This window comes from Arctopsyche grandis, chromosome 12, assembly GCF_051622035.1.
Source record: "Arctopsyche grandis isolate Sample6627 chromosome 12, ASM5162203v2, whole genome shotgun sequence".
Classification (NCBI taxonomy): domain Eukaryota; kingdom Metazoa; phylum Arthropoda; class Insecta; order Trichoptera; family Hydropsychidae; genus Arctopsyche; species Arctopsyche grandis.
In genome coordinates this window covers 23798132-23819182 of record NC_135366.1, presented here as the reverse complement: position 1 = coordinate 23819182, position 21051 = coordinate 23798132, and the positions used below count along the sequence as shown (strand labels likewise).

Below are 21051 nucleotides of genomic sequence, written 5' to 3'. Positions count from 1 at the left end.
GCTATTTAGTTTTTCGGAGGGATCGTTGCAGCAGAGGCGGGGGAGTTCTTCTCGCTGTACGAGCTGCTAGTTTTCAATCTGTTCGCCTTTTTGATCAGCTCAATACCATCGGTGAACATATTTGGGTTGAACTTCGCTTAAAGAATTTTTCTATTTTAATATGTGTACTGTATTTTCCTCCGAATGAATCTCCTCTTATTATAAATTCATTTTTTTCAAATTTGCAAAATAATTTTAATGTTTTGGCTGGCAGGAAAGTCATGATCTTGGGTGATTTTAATCCTAGAAGTTTGAATTATGTTCCTAATGAATTAATTTTTATGTCAGAACTATTTAATATGAGTCAATTGAACTCAATAACTAATTGTAATAATAATTTATTAGATTTAATTTTCACTAATTTAAATTTTATTTCTTGCAATGTATCTAGAAGCCTATTTCCTTTGCTGCCTGAGGATCCATACCATCCGGCGCTTGAGTTAGAAGTAAATACACTTGTTTCGGCTTCCTCTCATTTTCATTCTGCTAATATACCGGCTCCGGGTGGATGGTTGTTTGATGGTGTTGATTTCGTGATCCTCAATAGTTTGTTTTTTGCTTGTAATTGGGATAAACTATATGAGTGCGTTGATGTTAATTCTGCCGTTGATTCCTTTTATAGTATCGTTAACTCTGTATTTGATAAATGTTTTATGAGAAAGCGTCAAATTAATGAAGCAAGGGTTTACCCAAAGTGGTATAATTCCCGAATAATTTCATTAATGCACAAGAAAAATAATGCACATAAAATATGGAAAAAATATAAAGATCCTACATTTTTTATTGATTTCTGTAACTTGCGTACTCTTTTTAAGCGGATCTCGACTTCCGCTTACGAGGAATACATTACTAATTGTGAAAATTCAATTGCTCAGAATCCGAAAAATTTTTGGAGCTTCATCAACAGCAAACGAATTATAGATTCAAAACTTACGAAAATGCACGATATGGATGAGGACTTTATTGGTCATGACAGCATCGCAAATGCCTTTGCTAACTATTTTCATTCGGTTTTTGATTCGACTACTGTTATGACTTCCCCTAGTTTAGATTCCTCCATGTTTCCATTATTGTCTGTTGACAAGTTCCATTTATCTGATTTACGCTACGGTTTTGGTAAAATTAAAAATATTAAATCTTTTGGACCAGATTTCATTCCAGATTTCATTTTAAAGGGTAGTGAGCCTGGACTCTCGTCTCCATTGATTTTTATTTTTAATCTAATGCTGAAGACTTCAGTTTTTCCTGTATCATGGAAGTGTTCGAAAGTAACTCCGATCCATAAAAAAGGTGATAAGTATTCCATTAGAAACTATCGCCCGGTTGCTATAATATCCTCTTCTGCAAAACTTTTTGAAATTATACTTCATAGGTATATTTTCAATCATTGCCAGAGTATGATTATTGATCAGCAACATGGATTTCGTCCACAACGTTCAACGACCACAAATTTGTTGTCATTTTCTGGTTTTGTAACAGGTTCCTTGGATGCTAATATTCAAACAGATACTGTTTACACGGATTTCGAAAAGGCTTTCGACAAAGTAAATCACTCCATCCTTATCAATAAACTAATTGGTTATGGTTTCTCATATGGTCTCTCTCAGTTATTCACAAATTATCTCAAGGATCGACGTCAGTTTGTAAAATATGGAATTTATTCTTCTGTTGAATACCCAACCTGCTCTGGTGTTCCACAGGGTTCTAATCTTGGCCCCTTACTATTCATTTTATTTGTTAATGATATTAGGGAAATATTCCACAACTGCAACTTCTTATTATATGCAGATGATCTAAAACTTTTTAGGTGCGTTGAATCTTCTTCCGATGCTCTACTGCTACAGAGCGATTTAGATTCACTCGTTATTTGGTCACACTCAAATTGTCTTCCGATAAGCGTTGAAAAGTGTCACATTGTCTCTTTTTCCAGATCTCGATCATCAATTGAATTTGGTTACAATATTGATGGCTCTATTCTTGCCCGTCACACACATATCAAGGATTTGGGAATTACTTTTTCAAATATCTGGAATTTTAATTCTCATATCCAAGATGTGTGCAATAGGGCTACAAAAACTTTAGGCTTCGTCATCAGAAACTCACGCGCCTTTAATAGCACCAGAGTGACGCGTTTACTGTATACTACATTGGTGCGCAGTTTGCTTGAATCTGGTTCGGCCATATGGAGTCCTAATCATTTAAGGTACACGCTAATGTTAGAGAGGGTGCAAAGAAAATTTCTTCGCTATCTCTACATGAGAGAGTTTGGGCGCTATCCCTACTTATTTCCTAGTAAGTTTGTCATGGGCTCCTTGGGCTTTGACTCCTTAGCTTCACGTAGAAACAATCATCTTGGTAAGCTTTTTCTAAAAATTCTAAGGGGTGAATATCATCTTCCTGAAGTTCTGTGTAATCTTAAACTTAGAGTACCTGAGAAACTGAGAGAATCTCGCTCCAGAACTCTATTCCTACCTATTCGGGCCAGGACTAATGTGCTTGATGACTCACCCCTTTCAAGAGCCATTCGACTATTTAACCTGCTTTCTGGGAGCCTTGATGTTTTTACTTCATCATACAGTTCTGTCAGGCAGCATATTTTAAATGACTTCTAGCTACATACATATTTACACATGTTGTTTTCATTTTGTAATGTTATTATTTAGCATAATGTGTATGTATGTTGGTTTTATCTATATTTATATATGTATGCTATTTTTTATTTATATATATATATATATATATATATGTATATATATATATATGAGTAATTTATCTTTATTTATGTGTATTGATGTGTTTATGTGTATTTGCATGTATAATGTTTGTATGTTTATGGATGTATGTAATGTATGTGTATATGTATATGTATATGTGTATGTATGTATATGTATGTATGTATGTGTGGGTATATATATATATATATGTATGTGTATATGTATATATATATGTATATATATATATATATGTATATATGTATGTGTATATGTATATATGTATGTATATGTATATATGTATATATATGTGTGTATGTATATGTATATATGTATATGTATGTGTGTATGTATATATATATATGTAGGTGTGTATGTATGTATATGTATATATGTGTATTTTTATATTTATGAATGTATGTATCTGTATTTGTGTATACGTGTAAGAATTTGTGTATATATGGATGGTATACATATATGTTTATATAATTGTCTTTGGCCAGGAAGGTGCATTGGGTTTACCTGTTAGGCCTTCTTGGTGTAAATTAAATGAAAAAATAAAAATAAAAAAAATAAAATATGGTTACTTCAAATCTAAGCACTAACAATCTTTCAAACATAACAGGACAGACAATAGAATACGGTCATCTATGGAAATTTGAGAGGAATACATGATGTAGATAGCATTTTATAAGATTCAACAAATCCGAGATGTTAATAACTCGAATTTGCCAGAAACTGTGGGGGAGGATACCGATTTATTGGATCCGTCACAACAATTAGGAAAATTCTAACAGAATATGGTCAATCTGTGTTTTTTAATAACCACAAGACATTGCCAGCAGCGTTATGGTGGAATAAGTTGTGGCTAATACATATGCACCCGCGCTAATATACGTAGTTTTACTACAAAAAATACAAAAAAAAACAAAGATTTAAAAATTGCAATGTCACAAAGTCATATTACATTAGTTTGAAATGTATTTTCAAGTACGGGGTGGCTTATTTTCTTTACTTTGAAATTTTAAATGCAATGAATAAGGTCACAAAACTGCATGAAAAACAACATTGCTGATAAATAAATAGGTTGTTGATCTATAAATGGACAAACATATGTATGTGTGCACATGCATAAGTAGCATTTTCGTGACTGAGTAAATATTGCATGCTTGCGAAATCGTTTCGTGTATATGTCGATAAACCCGCTTGTATATATTTCTGACTGACAGTATGTGAATTGAATATTAATAATGATGGTAGCTAGTTTACAATGCAAAAGCTAAATACACATAAGTATGTATGTATGTATGAAGTAAGTGGAGATTTCATTTAATATTGTGATATGCGTAATTCTAGATTGAATTGACATTTAATTAAATTCTAGATTGAAGAAAATAGAACGCGTTGTTAAATGTTGAAATTATGTCGAACAATTTTCTCCAAGGCAATTTACATTGTAACGATAATAATAATCGGGAGCAAATAATGTGATATGGCGTACGTTTCGGCAATCAAGATTTATAAATGGAAGAAATTTTATATTTCAAATAATAAACAACGAGAGCGTTTAAAATACGGTGAATCACGTTCGGGGAATTCCCGCTCGCGAACGGTAATATAATATGACAATGGGTGGCACGACTTACCGATGACAGCTCGGAAAATGGAAAAGCAATCGGGAAAATGAATGTGAATTGACGTGTGTGGGTGTGTGTAGTTGGGGGCCATTTCAAGTGCGAATAATTTAAATTTTATTTTATTATTCAACGGTTATAATTGAATTCTGTGCGGAAAGATCAATATGTGCATTTTAATTGTCGTTGATCAGTCACGGTCAGGGAAATTAAAGCGTGCGTACACACGATTTGAGTACCCCATTTCACTTGGGTATACTATTAATTATGGATTTTCATTTTCTCCGGTTATAACGTAGTATGATGCCTGATTTTACGTATATAGATATGAAATGTGAAAGTACATACATAAATAAATATAAGATTGTTAAATTAATACGGTTGAGCACAGAAAAGTGAGCATCCCATTTTGAAAATGACGCGAGATTAAAACGTCACTTTCGGTCGAGAGATTTTGATCGAATTTTCACCGCGTATCAATATTTTAATGTTGTAAATCTGCTAATTTACAAGAAGATTATGTTTGAACTTTTAAATCTCAATAATGTTTTGTCCGTAATGATGTGGTATATATTTTAATATACGATTATATGTACTCGTACATAGATTCATTATAGAATTCGTTTGAGATTTCAATTAAAGGAAGCAGGTCTAAAGCTCAGCTTATCTTCATAAATTTGTAGCAAAACCTTAATCACGGATTATTTGTAGATCATGTAGTCAAGTACTTGCATCTTTAAAATACACGTCGACGTCAATAGGAATGAGTAATGATGGCTTCAAGAAAGCAAATGACGATGTTAAGAACGAAGGAAAACTTATCTTGAATCATTTAATATTGTTATACATATGAATAAAAATATAAATATCAAAAGCGTGTCGTGATTTTTAAAACAGGGGACTTGGTATGGACAAAAAATTAATAATTTTAATTTCAGACAAGAAAAAAAATAAGAATAACTTCACATTTACATCCATTTTTTTAAATATTACATTTCTAAAATTCACCATACATATATGTGACACAAATGCCATATTATAACCAATTATAATAAGGTGGTTGAATTAATTGATGATTAAATTGAAACTAATTACGTGAATTTTCAAAATCATACATTCGAATACAAGGGCAGTCCTCTATTGCATTTTTATATTATTTAACTGTTGTATCGTATAAATCTTTTCGATTTTTTTAAAGTAAAACTTTTTCGTTTGAATTTTTAAGAAAACTTGAAAAGCTTGTCTTCAGCTTAAGTAGGAGTGTATTTTACTATTGAATTATGGTTTGGAATAGTGAGAGATCAAGCGATAAGGTTTATAAATGTCTGGAAACGTTTTTCCTCCAATTTCATTTCCTTCAGGAATTTTCCTAATATTTTAAAGACATTTTCCCTCGATCCCATCTCAATTCTCTCTTAATTTCATCGAGCATTCCATCTCCAATGCTTTGAAAATAGTTGTCAATTTCAACAAAGTATAATAATCTGTCTTGAAGTGATGAGTATAATTTTTAATTTTTGTGCTGACAGAAATATCCGAATTGTCTTCAAAACTCAATCTTTTTAATGATTTGTCGAACAATCGATCGATAATGCAACATCTCAAAACGTTATTTGCACTGATTTTTTCTGGGGGAACCATTTCGTGAGTCGACTGTCTAGCCAGATTTGGTTAATAAACACAATGATGTTCAATAGATACAAATCAAAATATTTTAAGAAAAAATTCCAGAAATGCTTGAAGAAACGAGTAACAGAAAAATTGCTTTGTCTTTGATGGAACGCCTATACATAATAATTCGCCAGTACCATGAAGGGAACATAATTGAGATAGCAAGTCCGTGCAAGCAAACAACGCGGTAGACCATACGATAACAATCCACTACCACTCACTACCTCAAGTAGGGTCGATTCCGGTTTCTGATCTTCGCTAATCCGAGTGAAAAATATGGACAACGATTTTGAGTTTATTGTAATTGAATTGTTGACGAATTGACTAATTTTCCAAAAGATATATTGAAATTAGTATTTGGGCTATTCATTATGTATTTTGTAGTAAAACTATATAAAAATCATAAAGGTACCATTTCACTAAAAATAGTTTATTTTAAGTTTTTATAATACAACACGTTATATATGTAAATAATACATTTCAATTTTGAATTTAAAACAACAATTTTGGTATACCATCACAAAATAACTAACTAAAATCGTAGATAACAATTAACAATTTTGTTTCCATTGTTTTCCCGTTAGAGCAATGTCGAGTACTTGCGCTTATCAAATACGATTGAAATACAATAATGTAGTATATATATACAGAAAATATAATTTGCCTACTCGATAGGAACAATTGAGACGTGGACTTTGTACGAATCAAATTTCGACTTCAAAACTTAATATTACATCAAAGTGTTCATGAATTTATAATGGTCAGTTGTTGTACCTGTTCAAATACAACATTTCAAACGTGCACATAGATATATTATTATATTATATGATGGATTAATTAATTTATCACATGGAATTACATATATACAACACGCACTAACCGCAACTTCCGGTCGGTTAAAACAAGGCCATTATGTCTAACATTCGCTACAGATTTAATCGGCGCTAAGAACTTTGATTGATATATGTATATAAATCGTAGAAACGAACCGAGTTTTCAATTGAAACTTCATTGAGTCACTCGAATGAATGTACTTGTATGAATGAATATTTGTATATGTATGTATGTGTATTTATACGCAAAGATTCAATTTTAGTATCGATGAATTCAAATAAATGTATAGCTGTAATTGGATGCTAAGAAAATTTGACAAATCATTTACGCGCACGTGTGCTTTCATTGAAATGCTAAATAGCTGTAAGAAAATCCAATTTTTCAAATTGATCGTTCAAATGCTCAAGTTGTTATACCATTCATGTGAAAATTTCATTTACGAATACTTGGAATCGTACCAGGTTTCAGCTAGACAGACAAATAAAATTGCCGTCTCAATGCGCGTATAAAATTTAACGTGTGTACTTTTATCTTTTGTTAACATTATAGAGATGATATTTACGATCCTGTTTTGGCTTTCGTATGAAATAAAACATTTTTAATATGATTTTTTTTTTCTAAATAAAAATAATGAAAGCTGCAAATATTGAAGCCGGTTTTTACTTAACATTATATTTGGCAATTCAAGATTGAGTTGCATCGTCTCAATCTTTTTCAAATACTGGATTTTCAGACTCCTACCGGAGTCAACCTTTGGTAGATTGGGCTCATTTTTTATTCCCAATTCCATCTCGATTGTCCTAGAATCTTTAGGTATATCTGTGATCCTATCTTGTTACTTCCATTCCCTTGAGATATCACTCTTGGAACCGGGCAATAACTCATTTCTTTCACATACCAGCATCACATAGAGTCTGACCTTATGGATTCATAATGTGTGAAACCTATTTTTTTTCACTCGCTTCGAAGTATACTTTTTACGCATTATGAAATTAAATCTATGTTAAAAAAATACTTAGATTTATCTAAATTAAAATTTATTACGCATTATGAAAAAAATATATACCTCAAATAGTATGTTTGCTTTCATTTAATTTTAAATAAATACATGAATCGTACATAGATAGAATATTATATATTTCAAAACGGAAGGGATGTATGTATGTACATATGTGGTGAGTACGTCGACAAGTATGAAGTTTTCAAAAAAAACAAATTATAGAATTATTTAATTTAAAATTTCGACTGCTGTTCCGACTTCGATAAATTTATTCTTCCGATAACTTTATTTCATATATCAATTTCTTTTCCGAAATGTCCCGTTGAAATATCAATAGGTACAACAATACTAATACCATAAATTGACATCATCGGATTCAATGTGTAAACCATGTCCGAAGTACGAAAGTTAGTCAAACCATCAGACTCCGTAAACGATTCAACCAGCATAAGCTTAAACAACCTCTGAAATTTGACAGCATTGATATTACTTACCATTTCCATTGTTATTATATTTGTTATCAGAGTATGAACATACATGTATATAAATATGAGTGTATGTTTGTATTCTATATGCTTCTATGATTTTCAATTAAATATCATAAAATCTAGTATTCTATTTTATATTACTCTAAAATAGACCGTATATGGTTTTTTTGCATGATTTTGTATATATAAGTTTTCCTATTTGATATGTGTATGAATTTGATATATTCGAGCAACTCGAAAAAGATTAAATTTCTTTTTTATACAATTCAAATCGGCCGTTCTTTTGTCTGAATTGTCGATTTTATATGAAAAGCTTTAGATTTCATACGAAAATTGTCGAAATAAATTATTCATCTTACTCTTTGATCCGGAACCACTCTTTGTAACAGATTTCCATCGGTATAGAAGTTACATACTATTTTTTCAATAGCCAATGTAAACGTACCCGTATAATATATGTACTTACATATGTATGTAGGTATAGATATAGCAACTATGGGCGTCCTTCATGGCATAAAAATAGTATATCCATCGGCGAACTTTTATTTTGCCTTCCATTATCTGTATATGTATATATGTATGTAGATCTAAAAATTAGCGAGCATTGCATAATTCGACGAAACTTTGCATAGAAACGACAAGTTTTCCGATCGCTCATTATACGCGCTTAAGTCACGACAATGAAAGACCACTCAATAGGAACAGACAGCGAGAGTGTGGGCGGGAAAGGTTCACAACAACAACCTTCAACAGAACAACCCTTACATAATACATAACCAACCCGTTGCGGTAGTTATGTAATACGCTTAAAAATCCGCTAACAACACTGCATACATCACACATATACGCGCGTATACTATGTACAGCCTTAAGCGTCGTACATGGGGGATATGGGTGCGAATTTTCCACGGTGCGTCGAATCGATCGGTGCGCTGAAGCTGTCGGAAGTGCAACCGAAGAGTAGGTCATGTCGCTCTCGGGTGATTTACATAAATGTCACCTGCCAGATCGATCCAGGGGTGCTCACGCGTAGGACTACGTGCCCACGGCCAATTTGACGTGTTTTTATGGTTTTTTTTTTGTTTTTCATCGAACATTTCTCTTATCGCGACCGGTCAATTAGCGATACGTGTGTAATTATTACATACATATGTGTGTGCGTCTCTTTCTGTGTTGTGTGCGAGTGAATGAGATAGTATTATTGAAATGTATGCGTGGTGCTGCATATCGGTCGTGTGTTTACTCACCTAGACCTCAATTTTACAAACGTTCGCGCGATAAGCCCTTCCGTTTCGGCCGATTGTTTTTATTTTACTTTTTTCCGGCCTGAACGGCCGCTTTGTGATGCTTTGTGAGGCGTGTGGCGTAAATTCAAAGTTTTGGATTTTTAATTTTTTTTTTGTTTGCTGTTTTCGGTCGTATTTGTGCACTTTTCCGGCAATTTTCCGAGGTAGACTCGATTTTATTTTTGTAAAATATTTTTTTTATTATAAAACAGAGTTGTTTCAATGAATCTGCCGCGAAATATGTGTATCAATATGCAAATTTTGTATTTACATTAATTGTTGAAAAATATATATACATACATGCGTGCAAATTTCAACACTTTTATAGATAAGTAACGGTAGCGTTCCCTGGTGTGACCTAATTTTCGATATTTTATGAATTTGAAGCGAATGAAAGTAATTGTTTTTAACTTTCCATTTGATATTGTTTGAAATATCGAAGCTGTATAGTCTATAGCTACACGACGTTGAGTATTGTGGTTGAAATCAAGCTCAATTTTGATTCTTCTTCTTCTTGTTAATGCCTTGTCCACCTCGTCAATTATTTGAATATATCCGCATCGGTCTTCAGCGGCTCGGAACACCTCTTCGGCGCTCATATCGGTCCACATGCGCATGTTTCCTGCCAATCCATTTTTTTCCTTCTATTTTCCCCATGGTTATCAAACGGAGAAATTCGTATTTTGGACCCCGTATCATGTGTCCGAGGTACTCCATCTTTCTCCGCTTGATCAAAAAAATTGATACTTTCTCCGCAAAAGTATCAATTTTGATACTTTTGATATAATGATAAATTAAAAATACTACGCGAAAAACTTACTTGTTATCTTATATACTATTTTTATAATCGTAATTATTATCCAATATATAATTTCGAAAGGGACTTTGTATGTTTGTTTGGTTCGAAGATTCCGCGACGTCATCGATCAAATCAAAGTTTCTATGCCGACGATATTGATATCGTTGAATATATGTATATTTTTTTTCGATTCAAATCAATTTAATAATAAAAAAACAAATGAATGTTTACTATAAGTTTAAGTGGTTTATATTAAAAAACACTGAGCGGAGCCGTTTTTAGTTTATTTTAAAATATTCAATTTTTCACCCGGTAAAGCCTTACACTTGCCGTCAGATTTCATTCGGTCTAGTGTCAAATGTTATCTTTGACGTTTTCACAATTGAAAGACTTTCCTAACATTAATTATTTTGATGTGTGTGTGTGTAATTTGAAATGTGACGTTTGGTGTGAAAAGTGTGTTAGTGTGCGCGTTTTTCCGCATAGAAGTGTGGGAGAGAGAGAGAGAGAGAGAGAGAGGAGTTACCTGAGGGTTGGCGCGCGCGCGCCTCTTCCGTTCCGTTTCCGCCTCCGGTGTTGTAGTGACGGGGCGTCCGGGGGCCGTGTCGAGAGGGAGTGTGTCGCGAGAGGGGGGAGGGTCTCGGGGGCGCAGGCGCAGGCGCTCCGCGGGGGCGCGCGTCCCGGTCGGTCGGTGGTGGCGCTCTGACTGCGGCTGCGTGCGGTGGCGCCCCCGACGACAGCCCCCGCAAACGGAGGTTGCGCCGATGGCCGCTGGCACGATGGCGCCACCGCACGCCGCGGCTCGATACTCCTCCCTCTCCCCCTCGCCTTGCCCCCCTCCCTGCTCCTGCGGCGAGAGGCTCTCCCTGCCGCGCTGCTGACTTTCGGCTCCCCGTGACGTCACCCCCATACGCGGACTGCAGCTGATAACGGTGACGTCACTCTGTGTATCCGTGCGCTCATTTGACGTTTCCCTCTGACTGTACACACATACATACATACATACATACATACAATTACTTTATTTTTCCTTTGTAAGGTCTCACCTTGAATTTGCCTCAATTATCTGGTCACCTTTTTATCTATCCCATATTAATTGTATTGAGTTCAAAGTTCAACTTAAATTTATTAAATCCTTACGCTACCTTTTTCCTACCTATGTATACCCATTCTACTGTTTCCGACATTTTAAAAATCCTCTCTTTTGACAATCTTTCTGTCAGGCGACGACATGCTGATGCTATATTCTTCTTTAAGCTCATAAATGGTTTCCTTGATTGTTCTGATTTACTGAATAAGGTTAATTTCAGAATCCCAGTTCGATACTCTGGACGCGTTGCACTCTTTTCACTTGATCCTTTCAATACTACATAATTCCCAAAAATATTTTTATCTGCAGCGCGTTTATCGTATGTTTAACGGAGAGCTGAATGAGGTTGATCTGTTTGGTATTTCCCTACATCAATTCAGGTCTAACATCAAGAGAATCTTGACCGATTGATTCATTTTTTCTCCTATTCTATTTTTCCAATATTTCCATTATTTTTATACTTTAGTTTAGTTATAAACTTGTGTATTACATTTATTTATTTTAAACAGACCATTGTGGCATAACAGGAATTCCTAAAGCGCCACAATGGTCAAAAAATATAACACAAAAAAGAAAAAAAAACAAAATAACAATTAAACATAAACATAAATACATCCATACATAAACATAAAAAATAGCATTTAATAATAACAGATAAAGTAAAAATATCAAATAAAATATAGCATAAAGAATGCCTTGCACCTACAGCCAGTTTCAATAAATATGTAAGAAACAACTACAAATACAAAACATCCCTGTAAGGCCCAAATGGAAGAGATTTAATCAAAATTTCACTCATAAATCACAATCAATCATGAAAACAATGATGAGCGCAGACTACCAGATAAAAGGGTTAGAGTAATTTCCGACAATTTACGCTCACTAAGGTGGAAAATATCACATTCAGTCTCGGCAGCAACGATTTCATTACGAAGTCGGATAGCTCTTGGAATAGGAGCCATTCGAAAAAGGACTGTGCGGGCAGGAGGTACAGCCAGCAAATGATGATGTCTACCACGCACATAGTGATTAGGGACATAAAGTCCCAACTGCTCCAGCAACAACGGGCATGACGTATTACCACGTAAGAGCAGGAGAACGAAACGAATTAATGAGAAGTTTCTCCGAAGTTCAAGGGAATTATACCCAAGCATGCCCAAAAGGAAAGGAGTGGGGTAGAGATATGGGTAATACCCATATTCTTTCCTATATAGGAAACGAAGAAATGCTTTTTGCACTTTCTCAATCATCAGAGAGTAATTTGCTTCATGCGGATTCCACACAATCGCATTATACTCTAGCTTACTTCTCACAAGCGAATTGAAAAGCAAGCGAGAAGACAAAGGATTGGAGAATAATCTTGCATATCTCAAAACAAATCCAAGTCGACGAAAGGAAACGTCAGCGACTTTCTTGATATGGTTGTGAAAGGTGAGCTGAGGATCAAAAGTGATACCCAAATCGACAATTCGGCAAGAGAATTGCCGAATGCGTGAAAAATGCAAGCACGTTGCCCAGTTCACGGATTTGGCAAATTCTTTGGCGAATGCGTGTATTCGGCAAGAATTTGTCTGCTCAAAGCATGGAGTCGGCAAATAGACAGCAGCGCTCCGGTGTTGTTTTTTAGAACTGGACAGCGTGGACAAGTGTCAAAGTGACAGCTGAATGAGGATGTTTAATTAAGTTTAATTTACATATTATTATGTATAATATGACTACATACATATGTTTCGATCATCTCATATGACTTATACATAAATTAATGCCATTTTTATACATTTTGATCAATATTTTAACAGTGAGACATATGTATGTAGTCATATTCTACATAATAATATGTAAATTAAACTAAATTAAACATCCTTATTCAGCTGTCACTTTGACACTTGGTTATAATATAACACGCTGTCCAGTTCACGCATTCGGCAAAGAATTTACGGAGTCCGTGAACTGGGCAACGTGCTTGCATTTTTCACGCATTCGGCAATTCTCTTGCCGAATGCTTGTAATAGACAATTTCATGGATTCGGTGTAACACATACATACATACATACATACATACATACATACATACACAGTTACATACATATACAGTGCCCGACAGAATTAAGTGGACACTTCAGAAAAAAAACTTTAAGACAGAATATTTTTGTTACGATACATTTTACACAAGAGAAATAAATCAGTAATATTCATGATACTTAGGTTTAAAAAATTATACAAAAATATTTTGAAAAAACAATATTGTTTATTAAAAAAAAAAAAAAAATGAGCAAAATACGGAAAAATGAGCAGTACAGACAAAATTAAGTGGACAGAGAGAAATTGAGATATATATTTTTTTTAAAACTTGTATGAGATCATTTGGAATTAATTACAGCCTGCAGTCTATTGGGTGTGCTTTCAACTAATTTTTGGTGTGTCAGCATCTAAATTTTTCCAATTAGTGGACAATTCATCAAAAAACATTTTTTATTTTTATTTTAAATTTTAAAAATTTTTTGGTCCATTATATACCACTAATTTTCTATGGGATTAATATCTGGTGATTGGGGAGGCCACTCAATTAATTAAATTGTATCTTCTTCGAAAAATTTCATTGTTTTCTTCGATTTGTGTTTTAGGTCGTTGATGAAAGTACTCCCCAGACCAATTTTTTTCGACTGATTCTTCCAAATTGTCTTTGATTATATCGATGTATATATGGGAGTCCATTATTCCTTCTATTTTGGATGGACTCCGACGCCCTTCCAGGAAAAACAGCCCCATATCATAATTGAGCCACCGCCATATTTCACCGTTTTCTCAACACACTTGTTTTTGAGGGCTTCACTGGATTTTTTCCATACTTTTCTTTTACTTTTTGTGCTGAACAGCTCAAATTTGCGTTCGTCACTCCACACAATTCGTTTCCAAAACGATAAAGGCATTGCAATATATTTTTTGGCGAATTTTAATCTTTTCGCTTGGTTCACCTTGCTGGTTAAAGGTTTACGCCGCATTCTACATTTTTTAAGCCAGCTTCTTTTAATCTACGCGACTCTGTCTTCTCCAAGATATTCAACGACAGGTCTTCTTTAATTTACTGACAAGTTTTCGTCGGTTCTTGCTTTAATTTCTTAAAAATCAGACGATCACCCCGTCGATTTGTTCATTTTTTTCTACCTCTTCCTGGTGAATTCTCAATAGTGTCATGGTTTTTGAATTTATTCCAAATCTTTTCAGCATCACTTTGAAATACGATATTTACTCGCGATATCAAAAAAACTCACACCAATTTTATCATCCTCTACCACAAATTTTCGAACTTAAACATGAATTTCAGATTTTTTTTCGACATTTTATTTTTACAACACTACACGGGAACAATATTAACGAAACAACTGTCTCCTACCAATTCAAAAGATAGAATGATAAAACACAAACAAAATTGAAGAAGTCGTATCAGTAATAACTGAAATACAGGGTCCCAAACACATTCGTTCCGCATGAACGCACGACCCAATTTTTGAATTGTGACGAATGCGGCAATATCAACGAAACAGCTATAAAGCGAAAAAAACAAAATGTATAAATTAGGATCATAAAATAGCACCCTTTTAATTTTTGAAAACTATAAAGCTTTATGCTAAATACTTTTTGAGAAAACCACGTTCTTGTGTACACATAAAAAGTGTCCACTTAATTCTGTCGGGCACTGTATATGTATGTATGTATTTGATATGCACACATACATACATGATTACAGTCATTCATCATCCACTATTGGGTGATGACCTCTCCAATACACTTCCATCCGTCTCTGATTTAAGCAACTCTCTCCACACACACACACACATTTCTCTGATTTCATCCATCTATGTACATATTTGTGCTGTGGCCTTCGAGCACTTATATTTTATTTTATTTTATTTTTATTTTACATACATATTTTCACATACATATATACAAATATACTAAGAAGGCTTAACAGGTAAACCCCAAATGCGCCTTCCCGGTCCACATAATTATTACATAGATACATGTAAATCTAAATAATATCTGACATCTATGGTCAGTATACATATATTACAAACATCGTATTAATACGATAAATAACGATGAATAACTTTCATGTAACAATACGATTTTTTTTATATTCGATAAACATCCACAGAGACATCTATGGTGAGCAATATGGATACCTAAGATATAACGATAACTAAAGGTTCGCAACAGAAAATTTGGAAGGAAACGCCAATTTTACAGGAATATGTAGTTTCAATGAAAAATTGGAAAATTCTGATAAGAAACGATCGACCTAGACAAATCAAGGTCTGGCCAGCAACGAGACTTAGCGGGGAATCGAACTCGTAACATCAAGTACGAAATAATTCTACATTCAGCACTAGACCACGCTGCTGGTTATATGGATTTAAGGCAAGATAAAAGCACAGATTCGGGAGAGAAGCGCATCCCACGGCTCAGACTTAAACTTAAAACTTAAAGCAGTGTGACGGGTTAGGATCAAGACGATCGTCAACATTAAGGCACAGAAAGAACGAAAAAGAGAAGCTCTACTAAAAGCATCTATTTGCCATCCACTGCCGGATATTGTATGTACGGTGACCGTCACCGCACCGACAGTCAAAAAATCGAAAATGTTCGTTTACCATGCATACATATGAAAAACGGTTAGTATATACGTATATCAGTGGCGTGCGATAAAACTCTCTCTCTCTCTCTCTCCCCCCGTCGTACATTCTCACTTAATTTGCGCGAGCAGGATACAAGAGGAACGTATCCTGCACGCGCACATTAAACAAGGCTGTATGACAAAAAGAGAGATAATTTTAACTTACTTACCGTGTCAAATTTGTAAAAAACATACTGATCGAAATCTTCTTCAACTAAAAGATATCTTCCACTTACACGGCAGTAACCAGCAACTTACCGTATAAATCGCCTTTTTTTTCGCCAAAATGGGCTCAAAGATGGAAAATATGATATTAAAAAAGTTTCAAAATTTTTACAACAAAAAAACTAAACTTAACTTAAATATTAAAATTAAAGTTAATTAATAAAAGTTCCCTCAGGAGTTTCAGACCGGGAAATTTTTTCCATGTACAGAATAATTTTTTCTGTCATATTTTGGTGTCTTTTTGATCAAATACTAGCGAAGAAATATTGGGGAGTCTTTTAATATAACATAAATATATATTTAATGTAACATAAATATTTATTATAATGATAACTACATATGTATGTAGTATGTAGTTATCATTATAATAAATGCAATATTGAAGCTAAAACTGTTTCTAAAACAATCAACAAAATTTAAATGCGGAGATAAAAAAAGTAAAAAACGAACTTTAAAAGCTTGTGGTTAGATGTGTAGTAACTACTTGGAAATCGTATTTGACAAGATTCTTGATGATGATTATTAATAAACTTGTTGGGATGGATAGTAAGATGTCTGATATGGAGCACTGATCCCCACTAATCCCCAAAAAAAAGAGAGCTTTCATTCGAGAAAGCTTCTCTATCTACAGAGCAAGTGTTCAATTATGTCACTACTGACTATTGGAAAATTCTGATCTTGAAAATTTGGCTTAGATTTGTTTTTCAACAGCCGAGGTAAATCTTAAGACTTAAATACATAAATAAAACATTATTTATGATTAAAAACTGCTAGATAGCTTCCCCATTCATCTAATCGGCGATATGTCCCTTCCTCTTGTTCCCTTCGTTGAACACGACGAGTCAATCAAACCACAATATACAATGTACATATATGCATGTATGTAAAAGTTTATGTAACTTCAATTGAAATATCACTGTTAAATATATATAATAGAACTGATAAATTTTTAATTCGTTTATCAACTCCTTCAAGTTTCTTACGTAAAGCAATAAACCACTAATTAAGATTGTTTCAAAACATATTTTATTTATCCCTATCGCTTTGTATTGATTTAAATTATCTAAACTACGTAATAATTTACATTTACCGCTTCGGATGTATACACGGAAAAACAACACTCGTGTTTATTTATAATATTTGGAATAATGGAATAATCAATTGCGGCCAACGATTTCGCGATTCGGAACACGCAAAGTTGTTAGGTCGAATGAACTTTAGGGTAAATCGGTCAGAATAACCATAAAATTTGATATGTCGAGAGCCGTTATTACGAAATTACGTATACGTATTAACGAGTAGACGTGAAAAAAGCACACAGTATTACGTACGTCGACGTTTTATTATTATGTCGTTTGTTTCTGTTCTTTCATTCGAGGTTAATCAAAATTTTCAATCTCGAATCAGTATACGGTCTTGGTGTACGTAGCTACGTGGATATGCAGTGTGCATATATTATATAACGTAGTGGAAAACGTAATAAAGCGAGCTTTTCGAGCGAGTGGGGTTTTGCGAGAGCTCATCCAGCTAGAGCTTTTATCCGAAGTTTGTTTAGCACACTAAAATTAACTTTCCCACTTGTATTTCTATGGGGTTTAGTCCGACAGAGTATCCTCCATTATATATTTAGATATCGACGGATGTATGAGAAAATTGGGATGGGTGGGGAGGGGGTGTATTTCCATAAGTTTTCCCCGCTGATCATAATACGTATTCATTTAGGTTAGCTATTCATTCGAGGTCGCTGAATATGTACGTATGTATGTATATACATACATACATATGTATGCAAAATGAGCTGTTATTTTCTATGTTGTAAACGTATATACATATGTATGTATGTACATAGTTCTTAGAAATCTCTTTCCATGAATACTCTTCTCGCGTCCTTGTCAGATGTTTTCCTCGCCGATGTTGGTTTCCGATTTGTGTCAATTACTGATCTTCAACTGAAACATTTTATACTTTATATTCTTTATATAAAAATATATGTATTCATAACATATATGTATATACAAAATGAGTGTTTTTTTGTTTGTCCGATTTTCAGATGAGAGATTTGGTACGCTGCGTACAAAATTTTCTGGAAAAGTCTTTTTTTTTTAATTTTCAAGGCTATTATGAGAAGATTTACGGTATATGCAAATCTACAATTTTTAATTTGAAACCATTTCGTGGTAATTAAACTTAGACCGGAGAAGGTTTATAGAAAGGATCCCATAGGAGATGGTTTTTTTTTCATTTAATCGACCAGAGCAACGCCGGTCAATTCGACTAGTATTGTAGCTACAACTACATAGTTAGTATATACATACTCAAAGTTCATCTTATATTTACAACATTTTGTTGAAGTTTTGAACATTTTGATGAAGTTCAATTATGAGAAACTTTTGCCATTTTACGGACGAAAGTTTTATATAATTATCAAAAATTGATTATTATAAACTAGTATCGTGCCATTATATTTTAATATTTTAATACTTTAGCAGGTGTCTTTTTCCGAAAAAAAAGTTCCAATACTTTTTTATATATTATATCTTAATTCATTACATGAAATAAAATATAGTTAAAAATATACAGACAAATTTTAACAAATTTTAATGTTTGAGAATACCCGTGGGTATTATCGAATCCAAGCGCACCGATATGAGCATATGAATGTACATATGTACATAGATTGAAACGTAGGTAAATCTACATTTTTACTTTATCTATGTATGTATGTATGTATGTAGTAACAATAGATGAAGTTTTGTGATCATGCGAAAATTCGAGCTAGAGATTTTGATTGATTCGAACTCAGAATCGATCGCTGATCACGTTTTCATGATGTAGAAAAAATGTGTGTGTGTGTCTGTGTGTTTGTGTATTTTGAGGATTTTTTGAACACCATTAGTCCCATCGAACTAAAATTTAGTATTAGGTACTGAAATTCTTATCGACGCGACGTACATTTTTTAAAAAACTTTAAGTTGACTGGAAACGGTAAGTTTTTGAACTCAAACCGCTAGCCGAATCGGACTGAAACCGAATGTAATAGAAATTATAAATTCATAACCTAATATTTTTACCTGAACCGGAAGTGGTACTTGTACTCCATGGAATGGAAGTTTTTTTACGTTTTTCTCAGAAACCTTTTGGTATATTGAACTAGAATTTCATATATAGAAGTTTAAGTTTAAGTTTTATACCGAGCTATGTATGTATGTATAAAATTTGGTAAGCATCCGTCAATCGGAAGTGGCAGTTTATTCTTATTCGATTTGTCTTCCACTATTTTATTCGACCTCTTAAGCATGTGTGCTCTTTACGACAAAATTCAAGTATAATTTCCAATAAAAATTAAAATTTACAAACTCTGATTGGAGTCACAAACCCAGGTCTGGCCAGCAGTAACCAGTGGGACTCGAACCCGTGACCACTATGTTTGAAAGTATAAATCCTTTAGTCCACGCTGCTAGTTGACTTTAACAATGAGTCTGAGTTCTTAAAAAGGATTTTTCTCTATATTTATCCACCCGAGCAGCCTCGGGTAGTTCGGCGATATATTATACTAGTGGTTTTACTCGGCTTCGCTCGGTGTTTTTAATATAAACCGATCAAACATGGCCAATCTAATAGTAAACATTTTATTAAATTTATTTGAATATTCATTTGTTTTTCCATCAAATTGAACGTCAAAAATTGTAGGAACCAGCAATAATATATATTAGATTATACAAATATAGGTACATGGGAATACTTTTACTTTTGATCATTATTTTTTTGAGGAAATCCGTCGTTGAGATTTGTTATGAAAATATTTCGGTTTTCCCGGAAATTTCCTTTTAGTGTCCCTAAAAAATGCAATTGTTATTTCCGTAAAGATTCGAGAGCGCGTATAAATATTTTATGACGGTTTCGATTTAAACGGTCGCACGCTTTGTATAGTATTAGGCAATAAAAGTCATAATTCGATTTTGATTGTGATTAATAACCCATTCGCGCAAACAATACACTTCGAATTTATTATGCGGGCAGGTGGCGAACAATTCGTTAACGATAAAAGTATTAATTATTCATGATAATGTTCAACTTCGTTACGTACGTACATACATATGTGTGTGTTGTGCTTTTTTTTCGTATGGCTGAAAATAAGCCGCACACTCGAAATAGACAAATAATGCATCGGAGCGTTTGGGAAACGAGGTTCGGTCGAATAGGCGCCGAAAGCTTTGAGACGATCGGATTAAATTAGATGGGGTTCCTTTTCGCTTTAGGAAAAGTTGTGATGATCTAAATAGTTTGAATGTTGCATGCACGAGTGTTTTTTAGATACGCACGAGTGATATAAGGCACGATTTTTGTGAGAGTTTTCTTTATTGCGGAAATTATTGAGAATTTTCTCCTAAATTCTTAACCATTATTATCTTTTCTTTCTTCTTAATGTGAATAGTATATATGTACATATGTTTGTATATACGTACAATTCGTCATGTTTAAGATAGGTTAATTAATGTATTAATCCTAGTAGCTTTGCTTGATTAGGTCAGTAAGCAGATTACAAAATGCCTCTTAAGTGTTTGTAGTTTACTTACTATTTATATAGTTACTAGCTGA

At 33.7% G+C, this 21051-nt stretch overlaps 1 protein-coding gene across 1 annotated transcript in view; it reads right to left on the bottom strand.

Moving 5' to 3' along the window:
• Cadps (calcium-dependent secretion activator 1) overlaps positions 1 to 11166 on the bottom strand; it is a 91293-nt gene extending 80127 nt beyond the window's left edge. Inside the window, exon 1 of the mRNA XM_077443465.1 lies at positions 10989 to 11166. The gene's annotated coding sequence lies outside the window, so the exon portion shown is untranslated. The remainder of the gene's footprint in view (positions 1 to 10988) is intronic.
• Positions 11167 to 21051: the final 9885 nt, after the last annotated feature.